At 43.8% G+C, this 22,490-nt stretch overlaps 1 long non-coding RNA gene across 1 annotated transcript in view; it reads left to right on the top strand.

Moving 5' to 3' along the window:
• The window catches only part of LOC134929484 (uncharacterized), a 176,502-nt gene extending 157,749 nt beyond the window's left edge, over positions 1-18,753 (top strand). Inside the window, exon 2 of the long non-coding RNA XR_010178583.1 lies at positions 18,074-18,753. This is a non-coding gene — a long non-coding RNA (uncharacterized LOC134929484). The remainder of the gene's footprint in view (positions 1-18,073) is intronic.
• The last annotated feature ends 3,737 nt before the right edge of the window (positions 18,754-22,490 follow it).

The following is a 22,490-nucleotide window of genomic DNA, read 5'->3' as shown; positions in this document are numbered from 1 at the left end:
ATATATATATAGCAGTACGGTAGGCCACGGCTGTACCTACCTCTGTGTCGTCAGTGCACTCGTCGTCCATAAGTAATATAATACTATACTATCCATCCATCTACATTGTATACCTGTGGTGGTTTTTTTTTTCTTCATACTAGTTTAGCAGTCTGCTGACAGTGTCCACCAGGTCCGTTATTATTATTATACAGTATATTATATATATATATATATATATAGCAGTACGGTAGGCCACGGCTGTACCTACCTCTGTGTCATCAGTGCACTCGTCGTCCATAAGTAATATAATACTATACTATCCATCCATCTACATTGTATACCTGTGGTGGCTTTTTTTTCCTTCATACTAGTTTAGCAGTCTGCTGACGGTGTCCACCAGGTCCGTTATTATTATTATACAGTATATTATATATATATATAGCAGTATGGTAGGCCACGGCTGTACCTACCTCTGTGTCGTCAGTGCACTCGTCGTCCATAAGTAATATAATACTATACTATCCATCCATCTACATTGTATACCTGTGGTGGGTTTTTTTTTCTTCATACTAGTTTAGCAGTCTGCTGACAGTGTCCACCAGGTCCGTTATTATTATACAGTATATTATATATATATATAGCAGTACAGTAGGCCACTGTTACGATTCCTGTACTCCAGACTGGAGAAGATCTTATGGCAGAGATCTGAGTACAGAAATGAAATACAGGTTGTGGGAGCTGGAGAGCCTAGTAACCCCTGGCGCCCTAACTCCGTTGTCTCGCCCGTGTTATCAGAAATCCCCTGCGAGACTATGGTTGCTTGAGCCCATGGCAGCCGCGTTCGAAGGGCGGATTATGTCTGCCCAACCCCGATGCCCCCGCAGGTCTTAATGGGAGACAAGGGGAAGTCCGAGACAGGGAGATAACAAGGGGCCCTCTGACTAAGCAACCAAGCCAGGGGTTACAAGCTAACTTAACTAAATCAAAAGGTATGTGCGGACTAGCCGCCAGGGAAAAGGACAACCAAGGATCCACGGATCCGACACTCCTATCCAGCACCGCTGGACACCAGAGTGGATCTTGTGGAAGCGGAATCCTCCGCAAAGCTCCAGAACTCAAAATAAACACAATAATAAATAGTAGCGGACAAGCCGCAACACACGGCTGCGCCGCGACTCACGAACACCACCAGATGTTAAAGGTGCTCGGTCAGACTCCAGGAACAGATGGTAACTTCCGAGTACTGGATCACTGAGAACAGGAACAAACGAACAGACCGGGACTGGGAACTCTCTCTGCAGCAGAATCAGGCAAACAGGAAGCTATCACCGGCGTCTGTGAGGAGTCCTGGGAGTGCTTTTAACAGAGAGTCTTCCAATCAGCTGTTTGGAGGCTGATTGGATTAAATGCCATGCAGCTGACAAGCTGCATGGCCAGGGAAACAGATGAGTGATAATTACAACATGCCGTGCAGCTGCATGCTACACAGCCAGGAAACCAGTGATGATATAAACTTAGACCCAGCAACGGGGAACACGATCCGACAGTGGCGTCCCTGTTGCTAGGCGCCGGCCGCACTGACGAGCGGACCCTCGGCGCCTAACAGTACCCCCCCCTTGAGGAGGGGTCAAGGAACCCCTAAATCCGGGTTTCTGAGGAAATTCTTGAAAAAATGCCCTTTTGAGCCTTGGGGCATGAAGGTCCTCATCTAGGACCCACGACCTTTCCTCAGGACCATAACCTTTCCAATGCACCAAAAAATAAAGCCGACCCCGGGACAGCTTGGAATCGAGAACCTTCTCAACCACGAACTCCTGCTGACCCTGTACATTAACTGGTGATCTCCCCTGAGGTTTTTTACGAGGAAATATGCTAGATGAAACATATGGTTTGAGCAAAGAGCAATGGAAGGTATTTCCGATTCGTAACGTTTTTGGTAGCTGTAATCGGAAAGCAACTGGATTGACTTTTTTGATAATGAGAAATGGTCCAATAAATCTAGGACCCAATCTGGCTGAGGTTTGTCGAAGTTTGATATTGCGAGTCGACAGCCACACCCTGTCTCCTACTCTAAAAGTGCACGGCCGCCGGAACCTGTCCGAAAAATCTTTTTCCTTGAAAGCTGCTTTTCTGAGAGCTATGTGCACTTTTTTCCAAATAAGTTTAAGATGAGAGGTCAGGGCCAGAGAGGAGACAGAGGAATGTTGGAAAAATGAATTAGCTCTGGGGTGGAAACCAAAAACTGCAAAAAATGGAGACACATTGGTGGAGGAATGACAGGCATTATTATAAGCAAACTCTGCCAATGGAAGAAACTCAGACCAGTCATTTTGGAGTTTGGCCGAGTACAAACGCAAATATTGTTTTAAGGATTGGTTCACTCGCTCAGTCTGTCCATTTGATTGTGGATGATAACCGGAGGTTAATGATAATTTCATTTTTAACGAAGCACAAAAAGACTTCCAAAACTGTGCAATGAATTGTGGACCCCTGTCAGAAACAATATCAGTGGGTAACCCATGGAGTCTGAAAACATGACGGAGGAACAAGACTGCCAATCCCTGGGCAGATGGCAATCGGGGAAGACCAATAAAATGAGCCATCTTACTAAAACGGTCCACTACCACCCATATGACTGTGCATCCAGCTGACAGAGGGAGATCCACCACAAAATCCATGGAGATATGCGACCATGGTCTAAGAGGAACATTCAATGGCATAAGTTGACCAATAGGCAAAGAACGGGGAACTTTATGCTGTGCACAGACCTGACACGAAAAAACAAACTCTTTAATGTCTTTAGAAAGACCAGGCCACCACACTGAGCAGGATACCAATTCAAAAGTTTTAGCGACTCCCAGATGCCCTGCAACTTTGCTATCATGAAATTCCTCCAAAACAGTTGCTCTCAAAAACTCAGGAACAAAAAGACGACCAGCAGGAGTATTTCCCGGAGCTTGATGTTGAAGCAGCTTCAATTGAGAAAAAACATCCTGTGTGAGACCTGCCTGAATGACTGAAGGCGGAAGTATGAGAGTAACAGGACTGTTGTCTTGAGCGGGAAGAAAACTGCGTGAGAGGGCATCTGCCTTGGTATTCTTGGAACCAGGTCTGAAGGTGATAATGAATTTGAAACGAGTGAAAAATAAAGCCCAACGAGCCTGTCGGGCATTCAGTCGCTTAGCTGATTCAATGTATTGAAGATTTTTGTGATCTGTCAAAACAGAAATGGTATGGGTCGCTCCTTCAAGCCAATGTCTCCACTCCTCAAAAGCCCATTTAATAGCCAGCAACTCCCGATTACCAACATCGTAGTTGGATTCAGCAGATGAGAATTTCCTGGACATAAAGGCACAAGGATGTAACTCAAGGGAATCTGGATCCTTCTGAGAAAGGATAGCCCCTACACCAACCTCCGAGGCATCTACCTCAACGATGAAAGGCAATTCTGGGTTGGGATGTCTAAGGACAGGGGCTGAGACAAAGGCTTGTTTCAAGGCCTGAAAAGATACTTTAGCTTCACATGACCAATTGGTAGGATCTGCTCCCTTCTTAGTGAGTGCCACAATGGGAGCAACTATGTCAGAGAAAGAGTGAATAAACCTTCTGTAGTAGTTCGCAAACCCTAAAAAGCGCTGAATTGCTTTTAAGTTGGTGGGTTGCGCCCAACTCAGGATGGCTTGGAGCTTCTTAGGTTCCATTCGGAATCCCCGAGGGGAAATAATGTACCCTAAAAAGGATACCTCCGTGACGTGAAATTCACACTTCTCCGGTTTGGCATACAAGTGATTTTCACGTAATTTCTTAAGTACCTGACGCACCTGGGTAACATGTTGTTCTATAGAGTCAGAATAAATCAAAATGTCGTCTAAATAGACCACAACGAATCTTCCCAGAAACTCACGGAGCACATCATTAATGAGATCCTGAAAGACTGCCGGAGCGTTAGATAGGCCGAAAGGCATGACCAGATACTCATAGTGACCTGATTGAGTACTGAATGCCGTTTTCCACTCATCCCCCGATCTGATTCTAATGAGATTATATGCTCCTCTCAGGTCAATCTTAGAAAAAATAACAGCCGAACGTAGCTGATCAAAGAGGACAGAGATCAGAGGCAGAGGGTAAGTATTCTTTACTGAGATTTTATTCAGGGCTCGAAAGTCAATGCAGGGTCTGAGGGAACCATCCTTCTTCTCTACGAAGAAAAAACCTGCACTTAAAGGGGATTTAGATGGCCTGATAAACCCTTTCTCAAGACTTTCTTTCACATACTCATTCATGGCCACAGTTTCAGGACCAGACAATGCATATAACCTTCCTTTAGGCAACGTGGCACCAGGAATTAACTCAATGGTACAATCATAAGGCCTATGGGGAGGCAAAATATCCGCATTGCCCTTGGAAAACACATCCAAAAAATCTTGGTACTCTCCAGGAATATGTGCGGACCTGGCAGCAGCTACTCGGATAGGAAGTGTAATACATTCTTTATCACAGATGGTACTCCATTGTAGAATCTCCCCAGACTGCCAATCTATGATGGGATTATGAAAGGCCAGCCAAGGGTGACCCAGAACCACAGGAACTGCTGGACAATGGGTAAGAAAAAACTCAATCTTTTCAGAATGTAGAGCTCCCACCGAGAGCAAAACAGGAGGTGTACATAGAGAAATAACCCCATTGGATAAGGGACTCCCATCTAAACCATGCATGGTGATACACCTACTTAAGGTTAACTGAGGAATACCTAAGGCCTTGGCCCATGTTATGTCCATAAAGTTTCCTGCAGCTCCACTGTCCACAAAAGCAGAGACCGAGGAACAGAGGCTGTCATAAGAAACTTTAGCAGGAACCAATAGTGAATTATTTGAGGAGATGAGCTGTAGACCAAAGTGAACCCCCTCACTATTCACTTGGTCAGGAAGTTTCCCGACTTGTTTGGGCAACTACGGGCAAAATGTCCCTTACCTCCGCAGTACAAACACAGACCAGAATTTTGCCTCCTGGTTCTTTCTTCCGGAGACAATTTGGAGAGACCAATCTGCATAGGCTCCTCCATGTCTATCGGAACGGAAGAAACACAGGGAAAAGAAACTACAGATGCCCCTTTCTCAGTCCTCCGCTCTCTGAGCCGACGATCTATTTTAATAGAGAGCTCCATGAGTTTATCAAGGTTCTCAGGAGCGGGATACTGAAGGAGGCTGTCTTTTATAGATTCAGATAAGCCGAGGCGAAACTGACTGCGCAGGGCAGGATCATTCCAGCCACAGTCGTTCGACCAACGGCGAAACTCCGTACAATAATTCTCTGCAGGATTCCTACCCTGTCTTAGAGCACGCAACTGACTTTCTGCGGATGCCTCTCTATCAGGGTCGCCATACAATAGCCCTAAAGATTTCAAAAAAGCGTCTACAGACGATAAGGCCGGATCGTCTGTCTTAAAACCGAAAGCCCAGGTCTGAGGATCCCCCTGAAGCAGAGAAATTATAATTCCAACCCGCTGAGCCTCCGTACCTGAGGAAACTGGTCTTAAACGAAAATACAGTTTACAAGACTCTTTAAAATTAAAAAACTGTTTTCTATCCCCAGAAAAACGGTCAGGCAGATGCATTTTTGGTTCAGGGATGACCCTCGGGGAAGTCCGTAACAGATCTTCCTGTGAGCTCACCCGGAGGGACAGATCCTGAACCATCTGGGTAAGTTCCTGAATCTGACTAACCAAAAACTGGCCAGGATTTGGCCCAACACCGGTGGGATTCATGAGGCCGACAAAATTCTCCCTACTGGATAAGTGAAAAAATTAACTCCTGTTGAAATTTTTTCTTTTGTCTGGCCGGTGATAATGTTACGATTCCTGTACTCCAGACTGGAGAAGATCTTATGGCAGAGATCTGAGTACAGAAATGAAATACAGGTTGTGGGAGCTGGAGAGCCTAGTAACCCCTGGCGCCCTAACTCCGTTGTCTCGCCCGTGTTATCAGAAATCCCCTGCGAGACTATGGTTGCTTGAGCCCATGGCAGCCGCGTTCGAAGGGCGGATTATGTCTGCCCAACCCCGATGCCCCCGCAGGTCTTAATGGGAGACAAGGGGAAGTCCGAGACAGGGAGATAACAAGGGGCCCTCTGACTAAGCAACCAAGCCAGGGGTTACAAGCTAACTTAACTAAATCAAAAGGTATGTGCGGACTAGCCGCCAGGGAAAAGGACAACCAAGGATCCACGGATCCGACACTCCTATCCAGCACCGCTGGACACCAGAGTGGATCTTGTGGAAGCGGAATCCTCCGCAAAGCTCCAGAACTCAAAATAAACACAATAATAAATAGTAGCGGACAAGCCGCAACACACGGCTGCGCCGCGACTCACGAACACCACCAGATGTTAAAGGTGCTCGGTCAGACTCCAGGAACAGATGGTAACTTCCGAGTACTGGATCACTGAGAACAGGAACAAACGAACAGACCGGGACTGGGAACTCTCTCTGCAGCAGAATCAGGCAAACAGGAAGCTATCACCGGCGTCTGTGAGGAGTCCTGGGAGTGCTTTTAACAGAGAGTCTTCCAATCAGCTGTTTGGAGGCTGATTGGATTAAATGCCATGCAGCTGACAAGCTGCATGGCCAGGGAAACAGATGAGTGATAATTACAACATGCCGTGCAGCTGCATGCTACACAGCCAGGAAACCAGTGATGATATAAACTTAGACCCAGCAACGGGGAACACGATCCGACAGTGGCGTCCCTGTTGCTAGGCGCCGGCCGCACTGACGAGCGGACCCTCGGCGCCTAACAGCCACGGCTGTACCTACCTCTGTGTCGTCAGTGCACTCGTCGTCCATAAGTAATATAATACTATACTATCCATCCATCTACATTGTATACCTGTGGTGGTTTTTTTTTTCTTCATACTAGTTTAGCAGTCTGCTGACAGTGTCCACCAGGTCCGTTATTATTATTATACAGTATATTATATATATATATATATATATATATATATATATATATATAGCAGTACGGTAGGCCACGGCTGTACCTACCTCTGTGTCGTCAGTGCACTCGTCGTCCATAAGTAATATAATACTATACTATCCATCCATCTACATTGTATACCTGTGGTGGCTTTTTTTTCCTTCATACTAGTTTAGCAGTCTGCTGACAGTGTCCACCAGGTCCGTTATTATTATTATACAGTATATTATATATATATATATAGCAGTACGGTAGGCCACGGCTGTACCTACCTCTGTGTCGTCAGTGCACTCGTCGTCCATAAGTAATATAATACTATACTATCCATCCATCTACATTGTATACCTGTGCTGGCTTTTTTTTTCTTCATACTAGTTTAGCAGTCTGCTGACAGTGTCCCCCAGGTCCGTTATTATTATTATACAGTATATTTTATATATATATATATATATATATATATATATATAGCAGTACGGTAGGCCACGGCTGTACCTACCTCTGTGTCGTCAGTGCACTCGTCGTCCATAAGTAATATAATACTATACTATCCATCTATCTACATTGTATACCTGTGGTGGCTTTTTTTTCCTTCATACTAGTTTAGCAGTCTGCTGACAGTGTCCACCAGGTCCGTTGTTATTATTATTATACAGTATATTATATATATATATAGCAGTACGGTAGGCCACGGCTGTACCTACCTCTGTGTCGTCAGTGCACTCGTCGTCCATAAGTAATATAATACTATACTATCCATCCATCTACATTGTATACCTGTGGTGGCTTTTTTTTCCTTCATACTAGTTTAGCAGTCTGCTGACAGTGTCCACCAGGTCCGTTATTATTATTATACAGTATATTATATATATATATATATATAGCAGTATGGTAGGCCACGGCTGTACCTACCTCTGTGTCGTCAGTGCACTCGTCGTCCATAAGTAATATAATACTATACTATCCATCCATCTACATTGTATACCTGTGGTGGTTTTTTTTTTCTTCATACTAGTTTAGCAGTCTGCTGACAGTGTCCACCAGGTCCGTTATTATTATTATACAGTATATTATATATATATATATAGCAGTACGGTAGGCCACGGCTGTACCTACCTCTGTGTCGTCAGTGCACTCGTCGTCCTTAAGTAATATAATACTATACTATCCATCCATCTACATTGTATACCTGTGGTGGGTTTTTTTTTCTTCATACTAGTTTAGCAGTCTGCTGACAGTGTCCACTAGGTCCGTTATTATTATTATACAGTATATTATATATATATATATATATATATATATATAGCAGTACGGTAGGCCACGGCTGTACCTACCTCTGTGTCGTCAGTGCACTCGTCGTCCATAAGTAATATAATACTATACTATAGTATCCATCCATCTACATTGTATACCTGTGGTGGGTTTTTTTTCTTCATACTAGTTTAGCAGTCTGCTGACAGTGTTCACCGGGTCCGTTATTATTATTATACAGTATATTATATATATATATATATATATATATATATATATATATATAGCAGTACGGTAGGCCACGGCTGTACCTACCTCTGTGTCGTCAGTGCACTCGTCGTCCATAAGTAATATAATACTATACTATAGTATCCATCCATCTACATTGTATACCTGTGGTGGCTTTTTTTTTCTTCATACTAGTTTAGCAGTATGCTGACAGTGTCCACCAGGTCCGTTATTATTATTATACAGTATATTATATATATATATATATATATATATAGCAGTACGGTAGGCCACGGCTGTACCTACCTCTGTGTCGTCAGTGCACTCGTCGTCCATAAGTAATATAATACTATACTATCCATCCATCTACATTGTATACCTGTGGTGGGTTTTTTTTTCTTCATACTAGTTTAGCAGTCTGCTGACAGTGTCCACCAGGTCCGTTATTATTATTATACAGTATATTATATATATATATATATATATAGCAGTACGGTAGGCCACGGCTGTACCTACCTCTGTGTCGTCAGTGCACTCGTCGTCCATATGTAATATAATACTATACTATAGTATCCATCCATCTACATTGTATACCTGTGGTGGATTTTTTTTTCTGCATACTAGTTTAGCAGTCTGCTGACAGTGTCCACCAGGTCCGTTATTATTATTATACAGTATATTATATATATATTTATATATATATATATATATATATATAAAGCAGTACGGTAGGCCACGGCTGTACCTACTTCTGTGTCGTCAGTGCACTCTTCGTCCATAAGTAATATAATACTATACTATAGTATCCATCCATCTACATTGTATACCTGTGGTGGCTTTTTTTTTCTTCATACTAGTTTAGCAGTCTGCTGACAGTGTCCACCAGGTCCGTTATTATTATTATACAGTATATTTTATATATATATATATATAGCAGTACGGTAGGCCACGGCTGTACCTACCTCTGTGTCGTCAGTGCACTCGTCGTCCATAAGTAATATAATACTATACTATCCATCCATCTACATTGTATACCTGTGGTGGGTTTTTTTTTCTTCATACTAGTTTAGCAGTCTGCTGACAGTGTCCACCAGGTCCGTTATTATTATTATACAGTATATTATATATATATATATATATAGCAGTACGGTAGGCCACGGCTGTACCTACCTCTGTGTCATCAGTGCACTCGTCGTCCATAAGTAATATAATACTATACTATCCATCCATCTACATTGTATACCTGTGGTGGCTTTTTTTTCCTTCATACTAGTTTAGCAGTCTGCTGACAGTGTCCACCAGGTCCGTTATTATTATTATACAGTATATTATATATATATATAGCAGTACGGTAGGCCACGGCTGTACCTACCTCTGTGTCGTCAGTGCACTCGTCGTCCATAAGTAATATAATACTATACTATCCATCCATCTACATTGTATACCTGTGGTGGTTTTTTTTTCTTCATACTAGTTTAGCAGTCTGCTGACAGTGTCCACCAGGTCCGTTATTATTATTATACAGTATATTATATATATATATATATATATATATATATATATATATATATAGCAGTACGGTAGGCCACGGCTGTACCTACCTCTGTGTCGTCAGTGCACTCGTCGTCCATAAGTAATATAATACTATACTATCCATCCATCTACATTGTATACCTGTGGTGGCTTTTTTTTCCTTCATACTAGTTTAGCAGTCTGCTGACAGTGTCCACCAGGTCCGTTATTATTATTATACAGTATATTATATATATATATAGCAGTATGGTAAGCCACGGCTGTACCTACCTCTGTGTCGTCAGTGCACTCGTCGTCCATAAGTAATATAATACTATACTATCCATCCATCTACATTGTATACCTGTAGTGGGTTTTTTTTTCTTCATACTAGTTTAGCAGTCTGCTGACAGTGTCCACCAGGTCTGTTATTATTATTATACAGTATATTATATATATATATATAGCAGTACGGTAGGCCACGGCTGTACCTACCTCTGTGTCGTCAGTGCACTCGTCGTCCATAAGTAATATAATACTATACTATCCATCCATCTACATTGTATACCTGTGGTGGGTTTTTTTTTCTTCATACTAGTTTAGCAGTCTGCTGACAGTGTCCACCAGGTCCGTTATTATTATTATACAGTATATTATATATATATATATATATAGCAGTACGGTAGGCCACGGCTGTACCTACCTCTGTGTCGTCAGTGCACTCGTCGTCCATAAGTAATATAATACTATACTATCCATCCATCTACATTGTATACCTGTGGTGGTTTTTTTTTCTTCATACTAGTTTAGCAGTCTGCTGACAGTGTCCACCAGGTCCGTTATTATTATTATACAGTATATTATATATATATATATAGCAGTACGGTAGGCCACGGCTGTACCTACCTCTGTGTCATCAGTGCACTCGTCGTCCATAAGTAATATAATACTATACTATCCATCCATCTACATTGTATACCTGTGGTGGCTTTTTTTTCCTTCATACTAGTTTAGCAGTCTGCTGACAGTGTCCACCAGGTCCGTTATTATTATTATACAGTATATTATATATATATATAGCAGTATGGTAGGCCACGGCTGTACCTACCTCTGTGTCGTCAGTGCACTCGTCGTCCATAAGTAATATAATACTATACTATCCATCCATCTACATTGTATACCTGTGGTGGGTTTTTTTTTCTTCATACTAGTTTAGCAGTCTGCTGACAGTGTCCACCAGGTCCGTTATTATTATACAGTATATTATATATATATAGCAGTACAGTAGGCCACGGCTGTACCTACCTCTGTGTCGTCAGTGCACTCGTCGTCCATAAGTAATATAATACTATACTATCCATCCATCTACATTGTATACCTGTGGTGGGTTTTTTTTTCTTCATACTAGTTTAGCAGTCTGCTGACAGTGTCCACCAGGTCCGTTATTATTATTATACAGTATATTATGTATATATATATATATATATATATATATATATAGCAGTACGGTAGGCCACGGCTGTACCTACCTCTGTGTCGTCAGTGCACTCGTCGTCCATAAGTAATATAATACTATACTATCCATCCATCTACATTGTATACCTGTGGTGGCTTTTTTTTCCTTCATACTAGTTTAGCAGTCTGCTGACAGTGTCCACCAGGTCCGTTATTATTATTATACAGTATATTATATATATATATAGCAGTACGGTAGGCCACGGCTGTACCTACCTCTGTGTCGTCAGTGCACTCGTCGTCCATAAGTAATATAATACTATACTATCCATCCATCTACATTGTATACCTGTGGTGTTTTTTTTTTCTTCATACTAGTTTAGCAGTCTGCTGACAGTGTCCACCAGGTCCGTTATTATTATTATACAGTATATATATATATATATATATAGCAGTACGGTAGGCCACGGCTGTACCTACCTCTGTGTCGTCAGTGCACTCGTCGTCCATAAGTAATATAATACTATACTATCCATCCATCTACATTGTATACCTGTGGTGGCTTTTTTTTCCTTCATACTAGTTTAGCAGTCTGCTGACAGTGTCCACCAGGTCCGTTATTATTATTATACAGTATATTATATATATATATATAGCAGTATGGTAAGCCACGGCTGTACCTACCTCTGTGTCGTCAGTGCACTCGTCGTCCATAAGTAATATAATACTATACTATCCATCCATCTACATTGTATACCTGTAGTGGGTTTTTTTTTCTTCATACTAGTTTAGCAGTCTGCTGACAGTGTCCACCAGGTCTGTTATTATTATTATACAGTATATTATATATATATATATAGCAGTACGGTAGGCCACGGCTGTACCTACCTCTGTGTCGTCAGTGCACTCGTCGTCCATAAGTAATATAATACTATACTATCCATCCATCTACATTGTATACCTGTGGTGGTTTTTTTTTTCTTCATACTAGTTTAGCAGTCTGCTGACAGTGTCCACCAGGTCCGTTATTATTATTATACAGTATATTATATATATATATATATATATATATAGCAGTACGGTAGGCCACGGCTGTACCTACCTCTGTGTCGTCAGTGCACTCGTCGTCCATAAGTAATATAATACTATACTATCCATCCATCTACATTGTATACCTGTGGTGGCTTTTAGTTGTGCGCATTAAAATATGGTGAACAAAAATGTGGAGGTTAAAAAAATAGGGAAAGATCAAGATCCACTTCCACCTCGTGCTGAAGCTGCTGCCACTAGTCATGGCCGAGACGAAATGCCATCAACGTCGTCTGCCAAGGCCGATGCCCAATGTCATAGTACAGAGCATGTAAAATCCAAAACACAAAAGATCAGTAAAATGACCCAAAAATCAAAATTAAAAGCGTCTGAGGAGAAGCGTAAACTTGCCAATATGCCATTTACGACACGGAGTGGCAAGGAACGGCTGAGGCCCTGGCCTATGTTCATGGCTAGTGGTTCAGCTTCACATGAGGATGGAAGCACTCATCCTCTCGCTAGAAAAAAGAAAAGACTTAAGCTGGCAAAAGCACAGCAAAGAACTGTGCGTTCTTCGAAATCACAAATCCCCAAGGAGAGTCCAATTGTGTCGGTTGCGATGCCTGACCTTCCCAACACTGGACGGGAAGAGCTTGCGCCTTCCACCATTTGCACGCCCCCTGCAAGTGCTGGAAGGAGCACCCGCAGTCCAGTTCCTGATAGTCAAATTGAAGATGTCAGTGTTGAAGTACACCAGGATGAGGAGGATATGGGTGTTGCTGGCGCTGGGGATGAAATTGACAAGGAGGATTCTGATGGTGATGTGGTTTGTTTAAGTCAGGCACCCGGGGAGACACCTGTTGTCCGTGGGAGGAATATGGCCATTGACATGCCTGGTCAAAATACAAAAAAAATCAGCTCTTCAGTGTGGAATTATTTCAACAGAAATGCGGACAACTGGTGTCAAGCCGTGTGTTGCCTTTGTCAAGCTGTAATATGTAGGGGTAAGGACGTTAACCACCTCGGAACATCCTCCCTTATACATCACCTGCAGCGCATTCATAATAAGTCAGTGACAAGTTCAAAAACTTTGGGCGACAGCGGAAGCAGTTCACTGACCAGTAAATCCCTTCCTCTTGTAACCAAGCTCCCGCAAACCACACCACCAACTCCCTCAGTGTCAATTTCCTCCTTACCCAGGAAAGCCAATAGTCCTGCAGGCCATGTCACTGGCAAGTCTGACGAGTCCTCTCCTGCCTGGGATTCCTCCGATGCATCCTTGAGTGTAACGCCTACTGCTGCTGGCGCTGCTGTTGTTGCTGCTGGGAGTCGATCGTCATCCCAGAGGGGAAGTCGGAAGACCACTTGTACTACTTCCAGTAAGCAATTGACTGTCCAACAGTCATTTGCGAGGAAGATGAAATATCACAGCAGTCATCCTGTTGCAAAGCGGATAACTCAGGCCTTGACAACTATGTTGGTGTTAGACGTGCGTCCAGTATCCGCCGTTAGTCCACGGGGAACTATAAAATTGCTTGAGGTAGTGTGCCCCCGTTACCAAATACCATCTAGGTTCCACTTCTCTAGGCAGGCGATACCGAGAATGTACACGGACGTCAGAAAAAGAGTCACCGGTGTCCTAAAAAATGCAGTTGTGCCCAATGTCCACTTAACCACGGACATGTGGACAAGTGGAGCAGGGCAGACTCAGGACTATATGACTGTGACAGCCCACTGGGTAGATGTGTTGCCTCCCGCTGCAAGAACAGCAGCGGCGGCACCAGTAGCAGCATCTCGCAAACGCCAACTCGTTCCTAGGCAGGCTACGCTTTGTATCACCGCTTTCCAGAATACGCACACAGCTGAAAACCTCTTACGGCAACTGAGGAAGATCATCGCAGAACGGCTTACCCCAATTGGACTCTCCTGGGGATTTGTGGCATCGGACAACGCCAGCATTATTGTGCGTGCATTACATCTGGGCAAATTCCAGCACGTCCCATGTTTTGCACATACCTTGAATTTGGTGGTGCAGAATTATTTAAAAAACGACAGGGGCGTGCAAGAGATGCTGTCGGTGGCCAGAAGAATTGCGGGCCACTTTCGGCGTACAGGCACCGCGTACAGAAGACTGGAGCACCAACAAAAACACCTGAACCTGCCCTGCCATCATCTGAAGCAAGAAGTGGTAACGAGGTGGAATTCAACCCTCTATATGCTTCAGAGGATGGAGGAGCAGCAAAAGGCCATTCAAGCCTATACATCTGCCCACGATATAGGCAAAGGAGGTGGAATGCACCTGTCTCAAGCGCAGTGGAGAATAATTTCAACATTGTGCAAGGTTCTGCAACCTTTTGAACTTGCCACACGTGAAGTCAGTTCAGACACTGCCAGCCTGAGTCAGGTCATTCCCCTCATCAGGCTTTTGCAGAAGAAGCTGGAGGCATTGAAGGAGGAGCTAAAACAGAGCGATTCCGCTAGGCATGTGGGACTTGTGGATGGAGCCCTTCATTCGCTTAACCAGGATTCACGGGTGGTCAATCTGTTGAAATCAGAGCACTACATTTTGGCCACCGTGCTCGATCCTAGATTTAAAACCTACGTTGGATCTCTCTTTCCGGCAGACACAAGTCTGCAGAGGTTCAAAGACCTGCTGGTGACAAAATTGTCAAGTCAAGCGGAACGCGACCCGTCAACATCTCCTCCTTCACATTCTCCCGCAACTGGGTGTGCGAGGAAAAGGCTACGAATTCCGAGCCCACCCGCTGGCGGTGATGCAGGGCAGTCTGGAGCGACTGCTGATGCTGACATCTGGTCCGGACTGAAGGACCTGCCAACGATTACTGACATGTCGTCTACTGTCACTGCATATGATTCTCTCACCATTGAAAGAATGGTGGAAGATTATATGAGTGACCGCATCCAAGTAGGCACGTCAGACAGTCCGTACGTATACTGGCAGGAAAAAGAGGCAATTTGGAGGCCCTTGCAGAAACTGGCTTTATTCTACCTAAGTTGCCCTCCCTCCAGTGTGTACTCCGAAAGAGTGTTTAGTGCCGCCGCTCACCTTGTCAGCAATCGGCGTACGAGGTTACTTCCAGAAAATGTGGAGAAGATGATGTTCATTAAAATGAATTATAATCAATTCCTCCATGGAGACATTCACCAGCAGCAATTGCCTCCAGAAAGTACACGGGGACCTGAGATGGTGGATTCCAGTGGGGACAAATTAATAATCTGTGAGGAGGGGGATGTACACAGTGAAAGGGGTGATGAATCGGACGATGATGATGAGGTGGACATCTTGCCTCTGTAGAGCCAGTTTGTGCAAGGAGAGATTGATTGCTTCTTTTTTGGTTTGGGCCCAAACCAACCAGTCATTTCAGTCACAGTCGTGTGGCAGACCCTGTCGCTGAAATGATGGGTTCGTTAAAGTGTGCATGTCCTGTTTATACAACATAAGGGTGGGTGGGAGGGCACAAGGACAATTCCATCTGGGTGGGAGGGCCCAAGGACAATTCCATCTTGCACCTCTTTTTTCTTTCATTTTTCTTTGCGTCATGTGCTGTTTGGGGAGTATTTTTTTGAAGGGCCATCCTGCGAAACACTGCAGTGCCACTCCTAGATGGGCCAGGTGTTTGCGTCGGCCACTAGGGTCGCTTAGCTTAGTCACACAGCTACCTCATTGCGCCTCTTTTTTTCTTTGCGTCATGTGCTGTTTGGGGAGTATTTTTTTGAAGGGCCATCCTGCGTGACACTGCAGTGCCACTCCTAGATGGGCCAGGTGTTTGTGTCGGCCACTAGGGTCGCTTAGCTTAGTCACACAGCTACCTCATTGCACCTCTTTTTTTCTTTGCGTCATGTGCTGTTTGGGGAGTATTTTTTTGAAGGGCCATCCTGCGTGACACTGCAGTGCCACTCCTAGATGGGCCAGGTGTTTGTGTCGGCCACTAGGGTCGCTTAGCTTAGTCACACAGCTACCTCATTGCGCCTCTTTTTTTCTTTGCGTCATGTGCTGTTTGGGGAGTATTTTCTTGAAGGGCCATCCTGTCTGACACTGCAGTGCCACTCCTAGATGGGCCAGGTGTTTGTGTCGGCCACTAGGGTCGCTTAGCTTAGTCACACAGCTACCTCATTGCGCCTCTTTTTTTCTTTGCGTCATGTGCTGTTTGGGGAGTATTTTTTTGAAGGGCCATCCTGCGTGACACTGCAGTGCCACTCCTAGATGGGCCAGGTGTTTGTGTCGGCCACTAGGGTCGCTTAGCTTAGTCACACAGCTACCTCATTGCGCCTCTTTTTTTCTTTGCGTCATGTGCTGTTTGGGGAGTATTTTTTTGAAGGGCCATCCAGTCTGACACTGCAGTGCCACTCCTAGATGGGCCAGGTGTTTGTGTCGGCCACTTGGGTTGCTGAGCTTAGTCACACAGCTACCACATTGCACCTCTTTTTTTCTTTGCGTCATGTGCTGTTTGGGGAGTATTTTTTTGAAGGGCCATCCTGCGTGACACTGCAGTGCCACTCCTAGATGGGCCAGGTGTTTGTGTCGGCCACTAGGGTCGCTTAGCTTAGTCACACAGCTACCTCATTGCGCCTCTTTTTTTCTTTGCGTCATGTGCTGTTTGGGGAGTATTTTTTTGAAGGGCCATCCTGCGTGACACTGCAGTGCCACTCCTAGATGGGCCAGGTGTTTGTGTCGGCCACTAGGGTCGCTTAGCTTAGTCACACAGCTACCTCATTGCGCCTCTTTTTTTCTTTGCGTCATGTGCTGTTTGGGGAGTATTTTTTTGAAGGGCCATCCTGTCTGACACTGCAGTGCCACTCCTAGATGGGCCAGGTGTTTGTGTCGGCCACTTGGGTCGCTGAGCTTAGTCACACAGCTACCTCATTGCACCTCTTTTTTTCTTTGCGTCATGTGCTGTTTGGGGAGTATTTTTTTGAAGGGCCATCCTGCGTGACACTGCAGTGCCACTCCTAGATGGGCCAGGTGTTTGTGTCGGCCACTTGTGTCGCTTAGCTTAGCCATCCAGCAACCTCGGTGCAAATTTTAGGACTAAAAATAATATTGTGAGGTGTGAGGTGTTCAGAATAGACTGAAAATGAGTGGAAATTATGGTTATTGAGGTTAATAATACTATGGGATCAAAATGACCCCCAAATTCTATGATTTAAGCTGTTTTTTAGGGTTTTTTGAAAAAAACACCCGAATTCAAAACACACCCGAATCCGACAAAAAAAATTCGGTGAGGTTTTGCCAAAACGGGTTCGAACCCAAAACACGGCAGCGGAACCGAACCCAAAACCAAAACACAAAACCCGAAAAATTTCCGGTGCACATCACTAATTTAAATAAATCCACGTGTGGCGAGATGATTTATGGGTGCAATGGCTTTTTTCCCCAATCTTATTTTTATACAAGAGACAGTTTGTGTTTCTGATTATGATGTGAAAACAACGAGATACAGTCTGCGCCTACAGATGACAATAATAATGAATGTATATTTTCTCTATAAATCTGTAGAAGATGAGCCTTTTTGTCCGTTTCTGGGTGTGCGCTGCCCCGCCATTGAGGTGTGCTAATGATCCGCTCAGTGGCTGTTATGACAGTCGTTGCAATTATTCCCTCTTATCTCTTTGTGTTTTATCCCTAGGTGGATTGCTGTAACGAAGCATGACGGATCCCCCATCCGGCCTTCAGTCATCTCAGATATGCCCAGAAGGGGCTGAAATAAATTGTCACTAATTAGCCTTTTTGTCTGGGTCCGATAATAGCGAACTCTTACGTGTCTGTGTCAGATAGCCGCTTTATCTGGAATGACAATTATTTTATAATTATTTCACGTGATTTTCAATGTTACTGTTTAACATGATTTATACAATTTGTCAGATCATTGTAGGATTAGTAGATTGTGTGATTCACTTCAAGGTAATAATTGTCAGTACACATTATTGCGTTGCGTTTTGTAGTCAAGAGTTTAAGTTCATTTTAATGGGGCAACATTGCCCCCTAAAGACAGAAAGCTGCATTGCAACAGAACATTATGACACAAGTGGCAGGGCTACAATTGAAAAAGGAAATCCCTTTTGCATGCTGTCCTTGTATATAGTCCTTGCCAACATTGATCTGATTCCATTAGAATGTGTGTAGGGACTTTGCTGCTCTATATATTTATCGAACTTGTGGGTTGAAATGATGTAAATATGTATTTTTGTTAACTTGTCTTTAACATCTAATGTACATACCGTATGTCATCTTTTTCTATCTCTTATGTATGAAACTCTAGCGGCACCATATAAATAAAATATAATAATAACTTTTAATTAGTATAAACATTTGCTGAAATTGTTATACAGTACTATGCATTATAAATCTTAATTTTAGCAGCACAGTGGTCACCATTGCTGTCTGATACTGCTGGGTTACATGTGTCAGGAAGTGGGTCGCACCAGGAGACAGGCCAACTCTGTAGGTAGGCCAGGAGACAAAACAAATTCAGTATTCTCCCAGGCTGTCCGGCAAAGTTGTCAAGTATGATGCAGGCTGTCATGCCCAATACACACTACCCGATACCCCCCGCAGCCGATATTGGCGGCAGTGGTGGGGGTGGGGGGCGGCATCGGCTAGTGCATACACACATGCCAATGTGGCCGGGACATGGCATGAGCGCGTATCGTTAACAACATTTAGTGTACACACTGGACGAGATTTTTGAAAGATCTCGCTCTGATCGGCCATTCTGAGTGAGATCTTTCAAAATCTTGTCTAGTGTGTCATACCCTCCAACATTTTAAACATAAAAATCGGTACAAATTAGAAAAGGGTGTGTGGCCATGGGTGATGGGGGTGTGGCCACACCCCTTTTCCTATACTTTCCATGGAAGATTGGAGAGCCAAAAAGCGGCACAGACCATAAAAAAAGGTACTGTACCTTCTAAAAAGGTACAGTTGGAGGGTATGATGTGTAAGGGGCTTCAGTTCCAATGGGGCAGGGACTGATGTGTACGATTCACAGTTGGAGGGTATGATGTGTATGGGGCTTTAGTTCCAATGGGACAGGGACTGATGTGTACGATTCACAGTTGGAGGGTATGATGTGTATGGGGCTTCAGTTCCAATGGGGCAGAGACTGATGTGTACGATTCACAGTTGGAGGGTATGATGTGTATGGGGCTTTAGTTCCAATGGGACAGGGACTGATGTGTACGATTCACAGTTGGAGGGTATGATGTGTATGGGGCTTCAGTTCCAATGGGGCAGAGACTGATGTGTACGATTCACAGTTGGAGGGTATGATGTGTATGGGGCTTCAGTTCCAATGGGACAGGGACTGATGTGAACGATTCAATGTTCTTTGTAGAACGCAGAGTAACATGGTGGCACAAAAATAATAATAATAATAAGGGCTCCGCTAATAACAAGCAGCGCATTTTTAACGGTAAGACTGGATGAAGTTATGGCTTGCTGATTTTCTTTCTATAGTTCTATATTAAGTATTTTAGGTTCAGTAACCTCTACTGCTCAGACTACATGGGAGGATCAGAGATACAGATGCACACTCTTAGTACTAAGAACACTGATAATAAAAATAATTTAAATAAACCCTCACAATTAACATGGAGTATAATTGAAGTTCTTAGCACACATTTGCGCAAATATGCGGGCCCATGTACCGCGGCCAGGTGACTTCATCACATGGGTCCCTAACATCCCTAATACTATCACATTCTATAAATTTATACAGGACTTACCACTAAATAGCGCCTTATCAATGTGTGATCATGAATCCCTTTAGTAATAGGATGTGCAGTCCATGCCCCCCCCCCCCCCCCCTTTTTTCCTCTATATTTGTGTATATATTGTACACTGGAAGGCAAGGCTTCCTTCCTCTGGTATTGGCACTCCTCCCATTCACCCTCAGGTGTTTTAATTAGCTGGGTTCCTGCATTTCAGATCACACATTGATAAGGCCCTATTTAGAGGTAAGTCCTGAATAAATGTATAGAATGTGATAGTATTAGGGATGTTAGGGACCCATGTGATGAAGTCACCTGGCCGCGGTACATGGGCCCGCATATTTGCGCAAATGTGTGCTAAGAACTTCAATTACACTCCATGTTAATTGTGAGGGTTTATTTCAATTATTTTTACTATCAGTGTTCTTAGTGCTGAGTGTGCATCTGCATCTCTCTTCCCCCAGCATAGTATTAGAAGCCTCAGCATGATAGCACCTCTTGATATCTTTAGTAATAGGATGTGCAATCCAGGTTCCCCCCTTTTTTCTACATGGGAGGATCAACAACAGGCGTCTTCTGTGTAATTCAAGTTCTTAGGAGCAAGTTTACAATCTTGTGGACTCTGGGGGTAATTCCAAGTTGATCGCAGCAGGAAATTTTTTAGCAGTTGGGCAAAACCATGTGCAGTGCAGGTGGGGCAGATGTAACATGTGCAGAGAGAGTTAGATTTGGATGGGGTGTGTTCAATCTGCAATCTAATTTGCAGTGTAAAAATAAAGCAGCCAGTATTTACCCTGCACAGAAACAAAATAACCCACCCAAATCTAACTCTCTCTGCACATGTTATATCTGCCTCCCCTGCAGTGCACATGGTTTTGCCCAACTGCTAAAAAAATTTCCTGCTGCGATCAACTTGGAATTACCCCCTCTGCACGGAATTACATTTGCTGGGTCCCCCATTATTAAAAAATATTGACCTTCTTGATGAAAATTTTTTCTACTTACCAACATATTATAATATTTTAAGCTGGGGCGTTCTGTGGCTGCCAAAGAAACACGACTGATATCAATCTAATTAAAATGTAAAAAATACTGCGTGAAGTCTGAAAACCTCCTGGAACTCACCTGGCAGGAGATTTTAGCGGAGGCATATATATGAATAGTGTGACAAGCTTACTATGAGCTGAGCATCATTACGCAGCATGATATAGTATATACCGCGCACCTTGCTGTGGACTATGAGGATGTGAGGACTCACTGAGGTGTTCCTTCACCGGACGCAATTTTGATACCAGTCACCAAACTGCGGTGACTTCTTATATCTTTGTTACACCTATTTAATAAACGATTTGCACATACACAAGTAGAGCAATTGGAACACAGACTGACATACAGTAAGCGGGGAGATTTATCCTACTAAACAGGAAAAGTGGCGTATCTAAAATGGTGCAGGTTGTGCCTATTGGTCCATGTGCCAAATTAGCCTGGCCTTCTTTATACCACACACCTGCCTAACACCAATCACAGATGTATGAGAGAAAATATTTTCAATAAATAGGAAGGGGCCCATTGGCAGGATATTCCCCGAAAACATACGTTTTCACTCCTCCCTCCGGGATCTGCACCTCTTACCAGCCTGCCCTGGCCCACCGGCGTCACCATGTGCAGCGGCCACACTAATTTTGAGGGCGCCATTTTTCCGGAGACCCGCGCATGCGCAGTAGACTCTTGCACAATGCCGGAGTCTACTGCGACGTACAGAGGAGGGGGCCCACCCAGAGGTGCACACGGGCCCCCTCCTCTGTTAAAATTAGAGATGTGCGGGTTCGGTTTTACTCGGATTTACTCGGGTCTCGAAACGGCGTCTTATTGGCTCACGAATGTCACGCGTTTTGGATAGCCAATAAGCAAACCCGAAAAATAAGAGTAAATCCGAGTAAAACCGAACACAAAAGTATTATGAGGGATGATTGGCCGTACGTCTGTGTTTTCTGGTGGACTCACACACCATACCTAGGGGGGGCGTATGAGTCTGATGTTAGACAAAGCCTTATTATTTGCTCCGGTCCTTTTCTGTGCTAAAACGTTGCTTGGAAGAAGCCAGTGACATTATTCACCAGATACAAATAAACTACACAGTTTTGTTTAGTAAAAGCAAAATATTGGAAAGCTCCAGCTGAAATCTCTGAAGGACAATAAAAATGTTCCACAAGAACATAACATGTATCCACATCCACCTCCCACACATAGTAACCGGCCACACCAACACTTGGCTGTATATATTCATCAGCTCACCGCCTAGATGAATGAAATAAATAAGTGATCTTAAAAGGG

The sequence above is a fragment of the Pseudophryne corroboree genome, chromosome 5 (genome assembly GCF_028390025.1).
Source record: "Pseudophryne corroboree isolate aPseCor3 chromosome 5, aPseCor3.hap2, whole genome shotgun sequence".
Classification (NCBI taxonomy): Eukaryota; Metazoa; Chordata; class Amphibia; order Anura; family Myobatrachidae; genus Pseudophryne; species Pseudophryne corroboree.
This window is presented reverse-complemented; position numbering and strand designations above follow the sequence as displayed.